The sequence below is a fragment of the Protopterus annectens genome, chromosome 8.part0 (assembly GCF_019279795.1).
Source record: "Protopterus annectens isolate FY-2018-M chromosome 8.part0, PAN1.0, whole genome shotgun sequence".
Classification (NCBI taxonomy): Eukaryota; Metazoa; Chordata; order Ceratodontiformes; family Protopteridae; genus Protopterus; species Protopterus annectens.
The window spans coordinates 142,829,161-142,851,405 of record NC_056741.1 but is presented as its reverse complement, the minus strand read 5'-3'; the positions used below and the strand labels follow the sequence as shown (position 1 = coordinate 142,851,405).

Genomic DNA, 22,245 nt, shown 5'->3' with positions numbered 1-22,245 from the left:
CTCTGTATACTCTCCTGTACTTCCTCATTCCACCACCAGGTCTCTTTGTCGTCCTTCCTCTGTCCAGATGTCAAACCAAGCACATTTCTGGCAGTCTCCCTTACTCTGGTGTAGTTATCCACCTGTTCGGTAACTCTTCACTGCTACCCAGTGCCTGTCTTAACTCTTCTCTGAACTCCACCTCACAATCACCCTTTTTCAATTTCCACCATTTGATCCTTGGTGCTGCCCTCACACTCCTTCTCCTCTTCTTGATCACCAACGTCATTCTACAGACCACCATTCTATGCTGCCTAACTACACTTTCCCCTGTCACCACTTTACAGTCTCCAATCTCCTTCAAACTGGCCCTCCTGCATAGGATATAATCCATCTGTGTGCATCTCCCTCCACTCTTGTATGTCACCCTGTGCTCCTCCCTCTTGTTAAAATACGTATTCACCACAGCCATGTTCATCCTTTTTGCAAAATCCACTACCATCTGACCTTCTGCATGTCTTTCCTTAACACCATACCTGCCCATCACTTCCTCATCCCCTCTGTTCCCTTCACCGACTTGCCCATTGAAATCTGATCTGATCACCACTCTCTCATCCTTGGGTACAGTCATCACCACTTCATCCAACTCACTCCAAAATTTTTCTTTCTCATCCATCGCACACCCAACTTGCGGAGCATATGCACTAACAACATTCATCATTGCACCATCAATTTCCAGCTTCATAAACATCACTCTATCTGACACTCTTTTCACCTCCAAAACAGTCTTGGCATACTGTTCCTTCAGGATAACCCCTATCCCATTTCCAATACACCTGGCCTTAGTTCCCTTCCACCTGGTCTCTTGTACACACAATATATCAACCTTCCTTCTGTCCATCATATCAGCTAGCTCTCTCCCTATACCAGTCATGCTGCCAACATTCAAAGTTCCTAAACTCACTACCACACTTCTAACCTTTCTCCTATCTTCCTGCCTTTGGGCATGCCTTCCTCCTCTTCCTTTCCTTCTCCTCCTTCAGCCAACAGTAGCCCAATTTCTGCCAGTACCCTGTTGGCTAACAGTACTGGTGGCGGTCATTGTTTACCTGGGCCTCGACTGATCTGGTATGTAAATCTGTATTGTTTTCCACATATCTCATTTAGCAAATGTTTTATGCTGGATGCCCTTCCTGACGCAGCCCTCCTCATTTATCTGGGCTTGGGACCGGCACAAAGAAATGCACTGGCTTGTGCATCCCCAGTGGCTGGGTTCTAATGGGTTGTACCTCTAATGAATTGTTTTGCACTTATCACGTGCATAGCTGGGTGTACCATTCTCATTTAAAACTTGAAGAATTACTAGTTGGAACTAAACTATAATTTAAAGACAGTAAGTAAATATTTTAACAATATGCAAGGCAAGATATATCAGAAAGCTCTATTGATTTACCTCAAAGGTTCATAAGTAAATACTAGGCTAGCTGCCCTTGCTGGACATTTGAAGTCTAATTGGCTTCACTGTTTAAGCTCAAAATAACCTATCCCATTTGGTTAGAGATTGGCCTTACCAATCCCATGGTCAATAATTATGTATTACACCTAATGATAATAACTGGGATCATACCCATACTTAGGTTAAAGCTTTTAGGAGCTGCTTCTGTCCATTAGTATTACAGGGGGCAGTCCTGGGGTAAATGTTCTTTTCCCATCCATAGATCCAAGTTACTCTTGAATATGGACAGGGATGAGATTTGCTTGATGTGGATGGGGAGTCTGTCCCAGAGCAGCGGTATCCCTTCAAACCTGTCTGTTGATGTTGTAGAAGAGATTTAGATTCCTGATTGAGTACATCTGATGCCATTTAACTTGCTGTTTTGCAGTAAATCCATCTGTACTGGGTCTGAGGATGTCATATGTGTCAGACACAGGTCATCTCTTAGCAGTCTTTAGGATACCAAGTATAGCTACAGAGCTTTGCGATGATCCGTGTAGGACATATTGTTTAGACCTTGTGTCCTTTTAGTAAGGTATTTCTGCAGACATTCCAGATGTTGCATGTCTCTGGACAGATACATGCAGAAGGAGGCATTCTACTCATTGATTGGCCTAATGAGGGCTGAAGAAAGTTGGACAGTGACATCCCTAGATCTAGACACAATCCCTTTGTTTTTAAGCTGTGCAATATAGAAGGCATTTCTTACGACAATGGACACGTTGGTCACAAAAGTTCCCAAATCTCAAACAACTGGGTCAACTCTTAGAGGCGTATTCTCTACGTGATAGTTCCCTAGGTAGTTGACTTCTCAAAGGATGTTATAATGCATTTTTTGCAATTCATTTCAGTCCATGCTTTTGGCACCAGTTATTTATCTGGGACAAACCTTCCTGCAGAATGGATAAGTAATTTGGAGATTCAGTGACTGCTTCTAGCTTGCAATATCTGCAATCTTAGTCAGCCAGAACACTTTGGTATTGGCTTTTACTTCAGAAAGGTAGATGCCAAACAGGAGAGGTCCCAGCACAGAACCTTGGGGAACTTCACTGGTGACCGGTCTTATTGTGGAGGTAACAATCCCTATTTTGCTTTCCTGCATCCTATCTTTGAGCCAGTCGGCAATCCAATGAATAACATAGTGGTTTATTCCCAGTTTATTTAGCTTTTCCACTATACCTGAGTGAGGAATTGTGTCAAAAGCATTGGCTATGTTGAGGTATGTGGTGTGCATCATTTTGCCTTCAACCATTGTTTTGGTGACCTATTCAAAAACATTTGCCCTGTTGAGTAAGCATAACCTGCCCTTGACAAATCCAAACTGGAACAGGTACAGTGTTTGGAGATCCCCTATCTTTGATGAAGAAAACAACTGTTGACAACATCCAAACTAACAAAAAGCAACCTTTATTTGCAAATATTTAGCACTTTTGTCCATTAAAATGTCATTGACTTCTTCAGAAATAATCAAGTTTCCTATCTTTATTGATTCGTTCCATGATAAGTCTCTCCATGGTATTGCATATGAGGCTGGTCAGACTTACGGACCTGTAATTGCCTGGGTCTGTTGAAGGTCCTCCCTTATGCAGTGGAATGATTGTAGCTGTGCTCCATTCACTTGGTACAAAACCTGTTTGGAGGTTGAGATTCAACAATGTTGTTAGGGCTGTGGCTAAATCATGCTTCATGCTGTTTAAGATGCATCCAAGGATATTGTCAGGGCCTATCAATGTTATGTTTAAGTTTTGACTCTTAAGACATATTATTGTGTGATAGCTGGAGGTGAGCCAGTTTCAGGTATATCTTGATGGACAGATAGAGGGGAGACAGGGGTAAAGTTAGAGCTAAATTTAGCATACAGTAGATTCACTATATTGTCAGCCTCAGTGTAGGTAATATTGTTTGCGATCAACTTAGTCCTTTGCTACATTGTGCTTTTGAGTTTACAAATATAACTAAATAAGGCCTTGTGATTGCCTTTGGCTTGGGTAGTTATTTTAGCCACAAACTTGGCTTTGGTAGATCTTATTAAATTTCTGACTTGTTTGTTTATTTCAGTGACACGGTCTTTAACACTCTGGAAATTATTCTTACTTTTGGTCAAAATCCTTTTCCTTTTATTGTAAAGTTTGTTGACATTATTGTTCTACCATGTGGGTTTGTTTCTGTTGTTCGCACTGTGCTTGTTCTTACAGGGTACAGCTGCATCTCTGCAGCTGTTTACATGCTGGTATAGTGTGGTGGTGTACATTTCCACATATTCAGTGGAATAAACTGGGTTTGGTGGGGATTTGAAGCTTGCCACTGTATCATTTAGAAGTAGGTACTTTGTCTTAAAGAAATTTCTAAAAGTATCTTTGGGGGAAGATATCTCTGGTTTCATTTTATTTCAAAGGAGACAGCTTTATGTTCAGGCCTTAAAGGTGATGAAGATATGCAAGGGATGGTGCAAAATGTCAACATATCAATAAGGACAAGATCCATGATTTTATTCCCCCTAGTAGATACTCTGACTAATTGTTCCAGGGCATTTGTATTGACAAAGTCAATGACTCTCTGTGCTTGTGCACAAGAGGTGGTGTAGTTTTCCCAGTCTATTGCTGGATAGTTTAGATCACCTAGGAAAATTGTATTGGGTTTAATCCTCTATGATTCGGTTCTCATATATTCCTGGAACGCTATTATAGTGATATATATATTTTTAAATTCAAGTATTCATTATTTGTTTGCAAATGTTCTAACAGTGGGATAAAAGGAGAGGACAGATTACATTACATTGTATCTGCTTAGCATCAGGAGACTAAATCTATCCAGTCTGCCCTTTTAAAAGCCAGAAGATTCTACCTTTCCTCTATCCCTACTTTCCCCCTTATAATGTTTCATCTGCTCAGTGTCTTCTTGAATGTGTCTTTGGAATTCCTCTCCACCACCCAGTGCAGTACTCAGTTCAACTGGTATACAACCCTCTCTGTGAAAGAAGTACTGTCTAAGATCTGGTGAGTGATTAGTCCCAAACTCTGCAGCCTATGTTCCCTCTTTTGATCTCTGAACTTCCTGCTCAGAATGAACACCTCACAGGTCCCTGCAAAATTGTGTGCACTAATATCATGCCCACCCTATGTCTTCTGGTTACAAGTGAAAAGAAATCTAGCTCTTCTATCTGATTGCATTCTTTTTCTGTAGATTCATGCCAGCATCTTGAAGTTCTTTTCCTTATATAATCTCCAGTACTTCATAAATTACTCAAAGTGTGATCTGATCAGGCTCTGTAGAGCAGAGGCATTACCTGTTTGCTTCAGGAATTTATCCCCTGAGAATACACCCAAGTTCTAATCACTGGCTTCTCACTTTGTTCCTAGCTGTTTAATGCAGGTGTGTGATTGACACCTATAAATACTCTGCTTGCACTATTGCCATCAGTTAAACTCCTTCAGCTGATACTTTACATCAGAGCTGTTGTGGTCAACGTGTGTTATTTTGTATTTATTTCCACTACCTCTCAGCTACCATCTTTCTGCCCACTTGTTCGTTCCTTCAAGTCATTTGTTAAGTCTCTCCATGGCATTGCATCCTCCACTGCTGTACCAATTTTTGTTTCATCAGTAAGGAGGCTGTTCCTGTGCTCTGTTCCCAAAGGTATGTCTGTGATAAACCCACTAAAGAGTATTGACCAAATACCGACTCTTGCATTACTCAAAAAGTCACTTTCCTGACTCCTGATGTTGTCTCTCTCACCACAGCACTCTTTGTCCCATCATTCTAGCATGTAGTTGTGTAGTTACTCAGTCTTGGTCATATCTGCAGTCCCTCCATTGTTCCTATCAGCCTCCTGTGGGACAGAGTCAAAGGCCTTATTAAACTTCAGGTAAATAATGTCTACAGGTCTTCACTGCATCAAATTCTCCTGTAATCCATTCATAAAATTGTATCAGATTTAACTGAGGCATCCTGTTGGTCAGGAGGCATTGTCGGTTGCTGTCCTGGAGATTGCTGTCCTTTGGAAATACTACCAACATTTTCATCAAGATTTCTTCCTTGACTTTCCTGCAAGGTCAGCCTTAGGTAAACTGGTGTGCTTGGTAAAAAGGCTTCATGACCCCCCCCCCCCCCCACACACACACACACACACACACACAAAAACTCTGCATATCCTGTCTTGACTTTCTCACACTATTCAAATTATTATTTTTGTTTTTATTTTTTTTCCTTCCCTTTTCTTACAATGTGTCTTTTTTTGCAGATATTCATTCATGTATTCATTTGTTCATTCATTCATTCAACATGTTCTGTCTAAGCAAGACTACACTCTACAATACAAAGTTTATTAAACAGCCTTTTTATTCAGTGTCTGCTTTAACAAAAACCATGATAAATGAAAGAAATAATACATTTAGTATTACTCTTCAACATTTTTTTCCTGCATCATTTCAGCACATCCTATCTGACCAAGCCTACACTATAGTAACTGCATTGGAAATAACTGTATTAGGCTACGAGGTTTCTTGATGCTCTGAGATGCATTCTAAAGTTTTTTAAAGAACCTTTTCATCCAGTGATGGCCTGAACAAAAAGTGTATTTGAGGAAAGAAATTCATTCTTAGTCTTCTGCTTTGTTTTTGCTGCATCCTTTCAACATACCCCAACTGTCCAAAACTACCCTGTAATAACCAAATTACGCTGGGAGATTTGGGAGATGCTAGGCACCTAGACACCATGGAGTTACAGATGCTCTGACATGCATTTTAGAGCTTTTTTCTAATGTTTTGATCCACTGATGGCCTGAACCAAAATTATGTACACAGAAAAGAACTTCAGTCTTACTTTTTTATTTTAAGAAAGAAATTGTATCCAAGTGTTAATGCTCAAAGCTGACCAAACACCAGTTCTCAATAAACTGAGAAGACAAATGCCTGAGAGGATACATATATCATATCTAAGTATAGAACCTGCCCCATTATCCCTCCTGCATCTCAAAATAGGTAGCCACTTCATGTCTATCCCCCTCTGGTGTTAAATTGGGATTAAAATTAAGGCACAGATTGTCACAGTCATATTTCAAGCTGCTGCTGTCATATTTATATACAACATGCTTCCTCACCCCCCTGCCCCCAAATGTTAGCCACTTTTTCTGTACCATTCTGATGTCAGACTGGGACAGAACTGAAAAAAAAATAAAAACAAATGGAATATAATACAATTGCTGTAAGGCATATATACACGGCATGCTTATTTAATCTTCCCCGTCCAAAATAGCCACCTGTATATGCAACAGATCTTTGATTCTGAGGAAAATTTAAAAAAAATGATTACAGTAACATTTCCAACTTACCAACTTTCCAACTTAAGACTAACTACCAAATCCAAGACTTTTTGTTACAAAAAGCAATCAACGAGCAACTATACAACTATTTATTTGTTGCTAAGCCAAAAATAGCACAGATCTTTGGTATTCCCAAAACCCACAAAACCTTGGACCCACTAAGATTTAGACTTATTGTGGCTGGGGCTGGAAGTATAACTGAACCACTAGCTAAGTTTATCGATTATTCCTTAAAAAATTTTGTTTCCAGGATTTCCCATATTTGTAAAGACTCCTGGGAATTTTTAAAAGGAATTGATCAAAAAACATTTGATGAAAACATCCTAATGGTTACAGTGGACGTGGTGGAACTTTTTCCGAGCATTCCACACCAATTGGGCCTGGAATGGTTTGGTGACACATTGTCAAAAGAAGCAGGTTTCAGTCCAAAAGTTACTAATCTTTTGTTGGAACTCATGGAAATGGTTCTTGACAATAATTTTATTCATTTTAATGGAGAATTTTATAGGCAGAGAAAGGGGTAGCAATGGGCTCACCCTGTGCCTCTCTATATGCCAATATTGTCCTGTACCATTGGGAAAAGGAATATGTGTTTGCAAGTTGTTGGTGTCAAGAGATTTTGTACTACAGGAGGTTTTGGATGATATATGTATTTTATGGAAAGGTAGTGAACAGGATCTTTTAGAGTTTTTGTCCTATATTAACAACTCAACAACCTTCTTGAAATTTACCCATGACATTGACAGGAATCAGCTACATTACCTAGACGTCACCCTATACAAAGACAATACCAATCATTGTTTTCAATCAAAATATTCAGGAAGACTACTTACTCAAACTCATTTCTTCACTTTCAAAGTAATCACCCTTACAGCCAAAAGAAAGGTATAGTAAAAGGGCAGTTAATAAGGGGATCAAGGATGCCTAGTACTTTGGAGGCCTTTTGTGAAGAGATTGAGATTTTAAAAGGCTTTTTTCTTGAAAAAGGTTACCCAACATACCTTATAAATAAAATGAGTCAAGAAGTTACTAAGGGGAGGGATAGATTATACCCACCCTTGTTAGGAACTGCTTCGAGCATGGTTCATCCAAAAACAACAAAAGACAGTTCTAACCTTAGAAACAGTTTTATTTACACTTATGCAGTTAATTCGGATGGATTTGAAGGGGTTATTCAAAGGTACTGGCCTGTACTCACTTCACATGATGACACAAAGCCTTATACCACACCTTGCCCTCATTTTATTAGAAAGAAGAACAAAAACCTTAAAGAATTACTGGAGGCTAAACAAGACATTAAATATGATAACACCAAGAAGAAACTGGGAACTTTTCCTTGTGGGAACTGTAGACAATGTTATGCCATGTTAAATGGGGGGACTTTATATTTGCCTTCTAGGAAATTTAATTACAGACCCCAAAAACATTACAATTGTGGGGTGAAAGGTGTGGTTTATTTAGGGTTTTGTGAAAAATGTAAAGGGTTTTATGTTGGAAAAACAGAACGGGTTTTAAGAAGAAGGGTATATGAACACCTGAACGACATCAGTAACCACAAGGAAAGCAATGCTTTTTACAAACATCTGTTGACATGTGAAAATATGCGTTTAAGGTTTATTGTCCTTGAACAAGTTGCCCCTGAAGTTAGAGGTGGCAACTGGGAAACGAAACTAGAATACCGTGAACTACTTTGGCAACTTAAATTGGATGCTAGTAGGTTTCCCGGTATGAATGAGAACATCAACATTAATAGTGTTTTAAAAATGAGACAAGCTAGACTATAAAGGAGGAAATTATTTGTCTTACAGGGTTCTGCTTGGGTCGTACTAGGACCTTAATGACAAGGCTTTAAAAGTAAAAGCATAAAAGAAAAACAGGAGGAAGTTTGGGATTTTATTGGGGTATGTTTACTTGTCCTGAGAATATGGTTAACTAAAACAATAGTGCTGCTTTATTGTTTGGATATAAGATTGTTTTATACAAAACTTTATATAAAACTTTACATTTTTGCATTTTTACAATTTTATATTTTTACATTTCTTTGTATTTTACTTTAAAACATCAATAGGCATTAATTAACTGAGACATGTGACCTTGTCTAGAGTATAAATGAAATGGCATGAGTTACCAAATTGTTTTACCTTGAGAAAGCCCGGTAGTGACTGGGAGAAAGCACTTGGTTTTAATTTGGAGCTCTAATAAAAGCTTTTGAATAAGCTGCGTTTGTGTTGGTATTGGCCACACAAAAGGATTTACAGCATTGTACTTAATTGTTGCTTTTCGGGTCCTGTTGTGCTGACTTTGTTCATTTCCAACTTACTTGTTACTTCTAGAGACAGTACAGTATATAAGCTATTCTGAATCCCTGTGCACACCTCCGAAGTTTTTTTTTTTAGGAAAGTTAATGAAATAATGACCACACTGTCCCTAGCCCAAAACAAGATATAGTGATCTCTGAGGTTTGGGAGGAATGTTCAAGAAATAATGATAAATAACATCACCAGCTCCACACGCAAGTACAGTGATCATCTGTGTACACCCATGAGCAGGGCTAGTTTTAGACTAGGTGGAGTTCAAGCAGAGGTGATTAGTAAGCCCATATCAAAATCCACTTTACAGCCTTGATGCATGGAGGCCACTGGCCACCATCCCCCAAAGGTTCTGAAGGTCTGGACATTCTGTGATGCATTTATCCCTTACATTTTAGAGATGACTGGTAAACTAAACATTGATATCATATCAGGGTCTATTATTTATTTATTTTATTTATTTATTTACATTTGTTGGCCGGGAGTGTCCAACTGGACGTAGGTCCATTTTCACTGGAGGCCTGGGGAGAAATGCTCCACAGTTAAAATAAACAGACAGTAGTTACATTGTATTACATAGCAATTAACAATAATACATAGCAATTACTTACAACATATTTACAGATGAAGAACATAGTACATCAGTAGACAACTAGAATCTTTATCTGTGAAGTACATAACAGACATTAACAAATGTTACAAGAAGAAGTTCCTTCTGTATAATAGGTACTAGGCTTATGAACATCTGAGCTTGCTATAATCAAGGTAGTTAGTGAATGGAAAGAAAGGTAGTGGTTGGATGGGGTGGGTGATTTTAGAGTGGGAGTTGCAAGGGCATAGTCAGCATGTTTTTAGGTGCGCTTTTAGTAAAGTTTTGAAGTGGGTGCATGATGGTACGGAGGTAATTGTGGGTGGGAGGGAGTTCCATAATTTGGCTATGGTGCAAGAGAATAGTGCTTCACCAGCAGAGTTATTGGCTTTAGTGATCTGCTACTAGTGATCTATTACTTTCATTTCTGCTTCTATGTACAATTTATACATTTGATTGTGATAAAATAAGATGGCAATGTAATGTATTTAACCATTCTTCCACACAAAAAGTTGCCACATATTAAAATATTGCATGTTGCTTTACAAATAATCTCATTAGTCCTGGCTTGCCAAAATAATAAGCAAATAGAAGGCAACTAGTCACTTTCTTCCACAGAAGACAGCCATAGCGATTACGCCTAATCTGTTTGTGCACATCAGATGTCCAGTTAAGTAGATGATTATTTATTTATAGAAAAGCACACTATTCCTTCAACGTCAGATAGTGACTGTTTAAACTGACCAAGAAGATCAGTCACTTTCATCCAGCCAAACCAACCCCCTCCCAGCACTATTAGCCATTACCTCTGATGGCTGTGTCATATTATTTCACCTCTCTAGTCCACACATTAAAGTTTTCTAAACCAAATCACAAATCCAGACAAATATTGCCCAAAATATCTGGTTGATTACTGCCAGTATGATTGTAAAACAGTTATAACACCTCTGACAGCACCATTCCTCTCTTCCCAACTACCAACACAAGTGACAATGCCAGAAATAATTCCCAAAACATGTGGTTGTCCACTGCCATCATTATTGTAAAAACAGTAATAACACTTATCCTACTGTAACATTCCCTTTAATCCCAACTACCCATGCAATTCACAAAGCCAGAAATATTTCCAAGAATATTTGGGTGATTACTGCCAGCAGCAGTAGTGTAATTAAACATAGCAATAGCACTTATCTGACTGCCCCTATGCTGTTCCTTTCTCTTTGTCTTCCAGTCCTCTGGCATTTCTGCACTAACCAGTTATCTGCTCAAGATTCCTATCCCAGCACACTGGCCCCATTTTTTGTTTATTTTCTTCATTACATGGCTTTGTTCTGAACAATGCAGACCTTCTCAAAACTATCCCTGACACAGCTGCTTTAGAATAAGTATCTGCAGCATTATAAATAACATTCCACAGTAAGGACTAATCTTATCCATTGCAGCAACCATTTTTTCACTTATAAACTTGACTTCCTCCAAATTGTCACAGCCCACAAATTATTATTCCAACCTACTAGCTGCCCTGCATTATCTAATATCCTACAACCATATACCCCCCTTAGATCTACTCACCAAAACCTTATAATCGTCCAAAAACCCAAGCGCCCAGCTGGTCAGCTTCTACTCTCCTTTTCCCTAGCCAAAAAATGGAATGCCCTGCCCTCTACTCTGAGGACCTGTGACAATCCTCACACCTTCAAAACACAGCTTCATTCTTACCTGTTTCTTCACAGGACGTGTAAATGCACTCTTCAACTCATACCTCCCAAGCTCTGCTCCTCCTTCTCTCCTGGCTAACCTTCATACCTTCCTAATTTCTCTCATATACTTAGATTATAAATGTAACTAAACAGTAACATCCAGCCATTATGCTGTATGCCTGTCTTTCTCTTGAAAAATGTTTAATAGTTTTGCTGTCTTTACTGAATGATACCTACTTTGACTGTAATACTACCTGCTGATTGTTATACTACCTGTTGATTGTTATACTACCTGTTGGTTGTTATACTACCTGCTGATTGTTATACTACCTGTTGATTGTTATACTACATGTTGATTGTTATACTACCTGGTGATTGTTATACTACCTGGTGATTGCAATACTACCTGCTGATTGTTATACTACCTGTTGGTTGTTATACTACCTGTTGATTGTTATACTACCTGCTGATTGTTATACTACCTGTTGATTGTTATACTACCTGCTGATTGTTATACTACCTGTTGATTGTTATACTACCTGCTGATTGTTATACTACCTGTTGATTGTTATACTACCTGTTATACTACCTGCTGATTGTTATACTACCTGTTGGTTGTTATACTATCTGCTGATTGTTATACTACCTGTTGGTTGTTATACTACCTGTTGATTGTTATACTACCTGTTGATTGTTATATTACCTGCTGATTGTTATACTACCTGCTGATTGTTATACTACCTGTTGGTTGTTATACTACCTGTTGATTGTTGTACTACCTGCTGATTGTTATACTACCTGTTGATTGTTATACTACCTGTTGATTGCAATGCAAATATTTTTCTTGTAATTCTCTATGTAATGTAAGTTTGTATTGTGGAGCTTTTCTCCCGGGGCCTCCACTGAAAATGGTCTCTTGAGCCCAGTGGACTTCCCCGGTCACCAAACTGGAACAAATAAATAAATAATATAAATAAATAAATAAATAAATAAATAAATAAAACAACAGTATTACTAGTTGATAAAAATTATAAAGTTTTCTGGATTTTCTTTGTTGATGCAACTGTGATATACAAAACTGTATTTTCTAATAATTTAATTCTGTAACAAGTATCAGATATGTACACTTTTTAAATTCTGCAGTATTCTTAATAGATGTATACACTTTTTAAATTCTACAGTATTCTTAATACTTTATGAAAAAGCAAAGCTGTTAGTGGAATAGTTTTTTGACTAGGAGTTAATAAGAGGTTGTATCAATATCTGGGTTATGAAGGTCAAAAAAATCATATACATTACTATGTGTCTTATAAAATCTATCAGTGTTTTTGGTGCTGGTTATCAACTATTAACATTCATTAATAACCTGTTGAGTTTCATAAGGTAGTATTGTCTGTTTTGTATTTGGGAACTTTGTCAAATTCCTCTATCTTTATTTTGAAGATGAGGGCAGCCATGCAGCTAAATGAGGAATTCTCCATTAAAATGTATTGTCTCAGCTAAGAAGGTGACTTCAGGAGGAGAGCTTGAATATTGTGATAAAGTGTCCTCATAAACAGAGTCTTCCATTTAAAGGAGCTTATTTTGGTCATGCACATGTCTTACTCATCACTGGGACTGATACAGAAGATATCAAATTTTCTTTTCTTATTACTTTTCTGGATTGCTGTAGTACCTATACAGATCTACCTCTCAGCATTCTAAACATAGGCCCATGTCATTCCAGGTAAGTTGTTACTTTACAGCAGTTTCCACACTATTAAAATAATCCACTAGGCAAACTGTAACAACCAAAGGCTGGCAGCATGACATTAGTGCAGGACTAGGTGATGACTGGTCTAGCATGGATAAAAGCTAATGACATGCTGGCTTCTCCACCATAAAAATGCAAATGTTAAAATTATCACAAGCACATAGGTACTGAGCAACATGCTGATACAGTCTTGTCTTTAGACAGCAGTGATATCATTCAGGAGATATTTTATTAAAGCAAAAATAAAAACTTGTCTTTTTTTTTTTGCTGTTAAAATTGCTTTATTCCACAAAAAATAGGGCTATCAAACATAATACTTTGATAGCCTAAATGAAATACAAATTATGACCTCCTTTTAGAACAAAGCTTTCCTAGTTCATGCTAAACCTCTGCTTTACTTGTATAAGCTTGGATGTCCTACTTGCTTGTGATTTCACAATATTTCTCTTAATAAGGTTGGGATGCAGTCAAGATCGATGAAAATACATATTCACTTTAACTGCTTTTAAGAGAGTAATAATTTCCATAGTATGTCATAAGATTCATAGGAGTTTTAGTACAATTTAGAATTCTGACCATCAGTGCCTTGCCAATACCCAACCTAAATATCTGGGTACATATCCACTTATCTAGGTTCTGTTTGAAGGATGAGACTGTATCACACTGCTTAGCAGGTTCTGTTTGAAGGATGAGACTGTATCACAATGCTTAGCAGGTTCTGTTTGAATGATGAGACTGTATCACACTGCTTAGCAGGTTCTGTTTGAAGGATGAGACTGTATCACACTGCTTAGCAGGTTCTGTTTGAAGGATGAGACTGTATCACACTGCTTAGCAGGTTCTGTTTGAAGGATGAGACTGTATCACAATGCTTAGCAGGTTCTGTTTGAATGATGAGACTGTATCACACTGCTTAGCAGGTTCTGTTTGAAGGATGAGACTGTATCACAATGCTTAGCAGGTTCTGTTTGAAGGATGAGACTGTATCACACTATTTAGCAGGTTCTGTTTGAAGGATGAGACTGTATCACAATGCTTGGCAGGTTCTGTTTGAAGGATGAGACTGTATCACACTGCTTAGCAGGTTCTGTTTGAAGGATGAGACTGTATCACACTGCTTAGCAGGTTCTGTTTGAAGGATGAGACTGTATCATAATGCTTGGCAGGTTCTGTTTGAAGGATGAGATTGTATCACTCTGCTTAGTGGGTTCTGTTTGAAGGATGAGACTGTATCACACTGCTTAGCAGGTTCTGTTTGAAGGATGAGACTGTATCACACTGCTTAGCAGGTTCTGTTTGAAGAATGAGACTGTATCACACTGCTTAGCAAGTTCTGTTTGAATGATGAGACTGTATCACAATGCTTAGCAGGTTCTGTTTGAAGGATGAGACTGTATCACACTGCTTAGCAGGTTCTGTTTGAAGGATGAGATTGTATCACGCTGCTTAGCAAGTTCTGTTTGAAGGATGAGACTGTATCACACTGCTTAGCAGGTTCTGTTTGAAGTATGAGACTGTATCACACTGCTTAGCAGGTTCTGTTTGAAGTATGAGACTGTATCACACTGGCTAGCAGGTTCTGTTTGAAGGATGAAACAGCATCACACTGCTTAACCTGCTGGGGCAGCTTACCCCAGAGAAAGGGGAGGTGCTGCATAATGCATCTATCTCTCTGTCTTCTGTTGTCTGCTGTTGAAAATGTAGGTCCTTTTTTCTGGTGTTTGCTAAGCTATTACACTTGTGAAGATATGGAGATCAAGGACAACAGTGTCTCTAATGGGGTGGTAAGAAAGGTGCAGATCTTACCTCCAGAGTCTATAAGATGCTGAGTTTAGGGGTACAGTTTCTCTTGGTAGCTCTGGATCCTTAAGCCTAAAATCATCTTAGTTTCTTAGTTAGGAATGTTCGGTGCTTCTACGTATTTGAATTCCTTTTTACACTTTAATAGTTCCCATCCCTTGACCCCAAAAAAAATAAAAAAACGGTTGTCAAGGGACAGTTTGTGAGGGCCACCAGCGTGGTCTCTAGTTTTGATTCTTTTCTTACTGAATGTGCTTTCTTAGAAGAAATGTTTACTAAGAGAGACTATCCTGAACCCTTTGTTCAAGAGATTAAAAGGGAAGTGGTGACAAAAAGACTTTTGGGGATTTATTCACCCATCCTGGTTGAAAACATTTGTAACCCCAATTCGAGTGTTGAGGGGACAGCATTTGTAGGAAATATGGGACTGACTAACACCCAAGAAATTACTAATTTTAGATTGTCCTTTTCAACAAGATTTACAGTTGAGTACCAACAGATTCAGGAGATCATTTTTAAAAATTGGGGTGTATTGGTTGAGGATGGGAGTATTAGATCCAAAATCAGCAATAAACCCATTTTAGTTTGGAAAAGGGGCCTGAATATCAAGAACCTTGTTGAGAAACCCATTATTCAACAGGGTTATAGGAAAATTAAACAAATGCATAAATGTGGAAGGTGCCATTATTGTATGTATATTAATGTTGGATAATTATTTGAAATAAATGGGTTTATTTTGAGGATGAATGGTCACTATAATTGTAACAGTTCTGGTGTAGTCTATAGGGCTTTATGCCAGGTGTGCCCTGCCTTTTATATAGGTAAGACCGAGCAGATGTTGAAGAACCCCATTTATGAACATGATTATGATATACAGGGGAAAGAAAACACTAATGCACTTTATAGGCATATATTAGAGAATTCCTTGACCACCATTTTAACTTTATTATAATTGAACAAGTGAAAAAGAATGTGAGAGGTGGGCCATGGCAGTTAATTCTGGAGAACCGTGAACTATACTGGATTTTATGCCTGGGTGCAGTAGGGTTTCCAGATTTAAATGAAATAGCATCACTATGATGTGTACTAAAAATGAAAGCGCAGTGTAGGTAATATATACATTATGGTATTTATTTTTATATATATATTTTTTCTTATTATTTTTACACATATACATACATAATTTTACATATTTTTTCATATTCATGTAATTTAAAATGTTTATATTCACATATATACCTCTTTTTTGGGGAGGTTTTCTTGTTTTTTTATGTGTGAATGCTTATTTGTTTTTAAATGGTTAATTGTGTTTGTGGTCATGTGATGTAAATTGGTTTTATATGGCTTCGTTTTTTGTTTGGATTTTATCTGATGAAGTTTTGTATTCGACTTGACGAAAGCGCTAAAATTTAAATAAATACATTTTGGTGGGCATATTCCTGTTCTCCTGCTCATTTGGTGTGTTTACCGTGTTTGTGCTTGTTGCAGTTCATAAAATACAAAGGCAGACATGCAACTTGGGTAATTCTACAGAATGCTATGTAAAAGGGCACATTACTGTGGGCAACTACTGATGTGTATCTTTAGAGTCGGTGATTTTGGTTCTAAAACATAGCTGACCCACCTTGATGACAGATAGGTTTATCAGTAAATAGTAGGCTAGCTGCTGTCATGAGTCATTTTAAACCTAGACAATTTTGCCTCAAAGGTGAGACTGAAACCCTGCACCTTATGTCTGTGAGGTAAACAACTTAGCCATTATGTCAAACCCCTAAATATCTGTGTCACATTACTGAAATCCAGTTGTATGCTCTGCTTATTGAAACAAGAGATGAGCCATGAAGTTCAATGTCTCGTCTTGCGTTCTATATTCGCTTGTGTTATGGAAAAGCACATAAAAAAAAAAAAGTTATGTACTCACCATAACATTCCATCTGAGTTGTTGCTTTCCATTTGTCTTCAACCTGTGGGAATATGCATCTGGCACAGAACTGACTCAGGCGCATTTTCCAGCACTGGATCCAAGCGCCAAGCTCCTCACCTACCCATAATGCCCCTGTCTCCCTCTTTCCCTCAGATCGAGTTTGCTGCAAACAGTAGCACTCCAAACTAACAAAGGGCCTACACTCTGGCATTAACACCCATAAAGTTAAAGGGTAGATAAAGGCTCACTAGATTAGGTGCTATGTGTCTTTCATACAAGACAGCCCACATAAAGCAGGGAGAAGGAGGGAGTGACAGTTGAAGACAAATGAAAAGCAACAACTCAGATGGAATGTTATGGTGAGTACATAACTTTTTTATCTGAAATTGTTGTTTTCATTTGATCTTCAACCTGTGGGACAGAGTCCCTAGCTACCCAAAGACCCTGGGAGGCCCTCATGGATGGATGTTCCGGAGCACAGCAGAGCCAAAGGAAGCCCTGCCTCTGAACAGGAGATCCAACTTATATTGCAAAATAAACATGTGAGATGTTACCCAAGTAGCTGCAGAGCAAATATCATCCAAAGAAACTCTAGACCAAAAGGATGCAGAAGTAGCCACAGACCTGGTAGAATGTGCCTTGACATGAACCGGCGGAGATAATCCTTTGGCTTTATATACCAGGGCTATGCACTGAGAAATCCAATGAGCAACAGTTACCTTCAACATGGGTTTCCCTAAGAAAGGCTTAGAAAAGGAAACAAAAAGCTGATCAGACATGAAAGGACTTCATTCTGTGCAAATAAAAATGGAGTTGCCTATGAACATCCAGCAAATACAATTTATACTCTCCCTTATTCTGGAAGTTTTGGAAAGAAAACACGAAGATTGATGACCTGGTTAATGTTAGATTCTGAAACCACTTTCAGAGGAAAGGAAGGGTTCATCCGTAAAGAAACACTGTCTTTATGAAACAGCATATAAGGGGGTTTGTTAGATAAGGCCTGAATCTCTGACACTCTTTTATCTGAGGTAATAGCAACCAGAAAAGTTGCCTTCCAAGACAGGAATTGTAAATCCACCAAAGCTACTGGTTTAAAGGGAGAGGAAACCAAGGCTTGTAGGACTAGAATAAAATCCCAAGGGGGTGTAGGGTCCTTGATTCGGGGTCTAAGTAAAAAGGTACCTTTCAAAAAGGCTTTATAAAGCTTGGAAGAAGCTAGGGAAGTCAAATTGTCTCCTATATGGAAACTGGAGATAGCTGACAGCTGTACCTTTACCGTAGAAAAACTGGCTCCCTGATGAAAAATACCGGCCAGAAATTCCAAAATGGCAGGGACTGAGGCAATGAAGAAATCCAAACCATGTTGAGAGGCCCATAGTGAAAAACATTTCCATGTACTGAAATAATCCTTCCTGGTGGAAGATTTGTGAGCTGCTACCTAATTCTTTTAAACCAGAGAAGACAGCCCGGGAGTCCTCGCTATCACTGGAACTGGAGTAGCCAAGCTGTCAGCTTCAGACTGACCAGATCTGGGTGAGAGATCCCTAAGGGATGTGAAATCAGATCCAGAACCGGATCTAAAGTCCAAAGAGGACGCACTGCATGAAACCACAAAGAGGGGAACCAAACTTGGCGAGGCCAGAAGGAGGCAAGGAGGATCACTAAGCTCCCCAGCCATCGAGCTTTCTGTATGAATTTTGGGATTAGAGGAAGTGGAGGATTGGCATACAGAAGTCTTGAGGACCAAGCATGAACTACAGCATCCCTGGGGGACTCCCCCGGGGAGGGTTCAGAGCAAAAAACTTGCTGCACTTTGAAGTGGAAGGAGAGGCGAAGAGATCGCAGCAGGGCCGACCCCACTTTAGAAAGATCTCTTCTGCTACTGAAGGATTCAGAGACCACTCATAAGGCATCAGAATATATCTGCTGAGCCTGTGCGCCAGGATGTTGGATCTCCATAGAATGTGCGTTGCCACTAGAAAATGGCCAGAGATCACCCACTCTCACAATCTCATGGCTTTGCAACAAAGGGGATAAGACCTGGTTCCCCCCTGTTTGTTGATGCACCAGACTACAGATTGTTGTCTGTCTGGATGGCAATCATCCTTTGGGGAAGATGGGCATGAAGAGCTTGCATCGTCAACAGCGTCACCCTCATCTCCAGGACATTGATATGCAGATGGGTCCACAGGAAGACCACGTGCCTTGGACTGTCCTTCCCATGCAATGCCCCCCCACCTGAGTATGGGGGTGTCCGTGGTCACAGTGGTCATAGGGGGAGGAAGAATAAATGGGCAATCCAGAAGGAGATCTAAGGACTGAAGCCACGAGAGAAGTGAATTTCTGCAGGCCCAAGACAAACAAACTGGATGAGATAGCAGTAGATCTAGCAAGTATCATTGGACCATTAGGTCCATTGGAAAACCCTCATATGTAAGCGAGCCATGGGGATCAGAGTGATTGTGACTGCCATGGACCCCAATGCCCAAAGCACTGACCCTGCAAGAGGAGACTGGTCTGAACAATGTACAGTACATGATGTCTGAGGGATTGAAGTCTGTCCGGAGTTAGAAAAATCTTGCTCTGAATGGTATCTAAATGAACCCCAATGAAGTCTAGAACATAAACTGGAGTCAGTATTGACTTGTTGAGATTTATGGCTATGCCCAACTGGTGGGCGTTTAGGCGAAGGAGATCCCTAGCTTGACAGAGCCGTTGCCTGGAGGGAGCACAAAAGAGCCAATCATCCAGGTAGGTAAAGACCTGAAAACCCTGCAACCACAAGTGAGCAGCTACCACTGCCATGACTTTGGTGAACACCCTGAGGGTGGTGTTGAGACCAAACAATAGCACTCTGAATTGATAATGATTGTCCCCCAGCCAGAAGCAGCAGAACATCTGAGAGTGCCATCCATTTTGATGTGGTAGTACATGTCCTGGAGGTCTACTGAGCACATCCAGTCATTTCTCTGCAGAAAGGGCAGAACGGATTGGAGAGTGACCATCCAGAATTTTGTCTTGGCAACTGACAGGTTTAGGGTTTAAAGTTCCAGAATGAGTCTTAAGTCTCCCATCTTCTTTGGCTCTAAAAAGAATCTGGAATAGATGCCTGATCCAGACTGGTCTGGGGGGATGGGCTGGATGATTCATTTTTTGAGCAGCTTGGAGATTTCCAGAGCTGCTTCCTCCCGTTGTGTGGGTGGAACATCTGGGAGGTATTTGGGCATAAATGCTGCTTGAATGAAGGATTATGTATCCTCTGTATATGATTTGCAACACCCAACAATCATCTGTGATCAACTCCCAGGCTGTTGGGTGCAGTGAGGGACGTCCCCCAACTGCCTCCCATCACAAGGTGTCAGGCAACCCTTCATGGCTGCTGTGCGGGTCTGTTTGGGAAGGATTTCTGAGATTGCTGGTTCTTCAGACCTCCTCTGCTACAAGGACGTATCCCCCTCTGCCTCTGGGGAAGGCGAGTCCTGAGCATCATGTGAATAGCTCTGAGACTTCCATAGCCACATGTTCACCACCCTGCAGACTCCGCGAAAAGGATCATTGAGGAGTTGAGAAGCAGATCCTGATGGCAGACAAGGTCTTCCTGTCTTTCTCACTCTGGACTAAAGTGTCTTGAACGTTTTTTCCAAAAATGGTGGAACCATCATAAGGGGCATTTGTAAAAGACACCTTGAAGGGCTCTGAGAATGAACAAAGCCGGAGCCGGGTGTGACTCCTAATGGCAACACCTGTGCTGGCCACCCTAGAGGCACCTTCGGTAGCATGTGATATGAACCTCATAGAGGTGTCAGAAATGGAAGTGAGGGTGGCCATATGGGAGAGCACCTTCTTCTCTTCCATCAACATGGACCCTGGGGCAGACTCAGTGACCTCTCTGACCAGGTCCCGCTGAAGTCTGATCACATGTGCCACTTAGTTCAGCACACACATGGCAAATGTGGCTGAAGCGTAAACCCACTTCCAGAAATAGTCCATGGCCCAGGACTCTCAGCCTGGTGGATGGACAGTAGAACTCTCCTAAGCAAGCTCTTTCTTGGTGGCTGCCACAACCACCATGACATCAACCGGGGATACCTTAGACCAATACTGTTTGTCAGAAATTGCACTTAGAATTTTATCAGCGAGCTTGGGGATGGGCTCCATTATGTTGGGTTCCTTCCATACCCAAGATGAAATGAAATCCACAAGCAGATCAGTGGGAGGAGACACCCAGGAGATAGAGGGTCCTGTGCCAAACACCTCCAGGAACACTGATTCATCAGAGTTGGGTTTTTGGATAGACCACCCCTACGCTGCCATAGGATTTCCATGATGTCTCCAAAGGAGATATCACCCAGGGGTGACTGAGGGCAATCCTCCCCTTCCTTTAAGTTAGTGTCTTCTGTGAGGAATTCTGGTGGGGAGTCCAAGTGCCTCCTGTTACATGTATGTTTCTGAGGGAGCTCCTTGGGGGGGTCTCTGGGGAGAACTCTGAAACTTCTGGCCATTCCTGGGGGGGATCTCCTTGGAGTGGAGAGGCAACAGGCTGTCCATGAGGGGGCAGGATGGTGGATTCCAGACCAGAAAAAGAAGGAGCCAGGACAGATTCAGAGGATGATAACTTTAAGGGTCTCAAGGGAGCCGAGAGCACCCTCTCCACCACAAGAAAAGCAGAGAGAGAATGAATCCCAGAAGCTACAAACAAGGTTGGATCTGTAACCCTCTGAGTCAATGGAGGAGTTGGATCTGAGCCTGCAGGTGCAGAGACTCCAAGTGGAAGGGCCAACTCTAAAAACTTCAAAGCCGATGCCATCCCTTTGGATCTGGCACCAAGGCTACGGCTCTGAGAACCAGACAACCAGAACTAGTCAAAGCCAAACCACTCAGGGCAATAGTCAGTGTCAGGGTACCTAGTACCATCAACACTGACCTCTTGATGAAACCAGAGGTTGGATTGGAGAAGGAGCAATAGGAAGAAAGGCAGACTGCATGCTCCCAGCCCTAGAGAGGGAGGGAGCAGGTAGGCTCCCATATGGATCTGGGTCTGGATGAATTTCCACATCATCCTGTCCACCTCGGCTTCAGAAAGAGTGCGGGTGGATCAGATGGAGGAAGCCATGGATAGAGGCTTGGAGAGGCACCAGGGAGAGGCCAATAAAGGAGATTGGCCCCAAGAGACATCCATCTCTGGTGAGAAGCAGGGTGACCAGAGCTGAGGGTTGCTTGGGCTGGGATACAAGCAAGACTTAGCTGGGGGCTCGACCAAGGAAGCGCAGCCAAAGAACTGTTTCCTGGGCCTATCTCACTCCTTACGTCAGTGCCTCTCTCCTTCCCTGGTCCTCTTGGTATGAAGTGAGTCTCAGAGGTTGGGGCAAAGGA

The 22,245-nt window shown here is 40.5% G+C and overlaps 1 protein-coding gene across 1 annotated transcript in view; it reads left to right on the top strand.

Annotated features, from left to right (window-relative positions):
• LOC122808168 (C-type lectin domain family 4 member E-like) overlaps positions 1-22,245 on the top strand; it is a 327,149-nt gene that overhangs the window by 147,213 nt on the left and 157,691 nt on the right. The window lies entirely within an intron of this gene.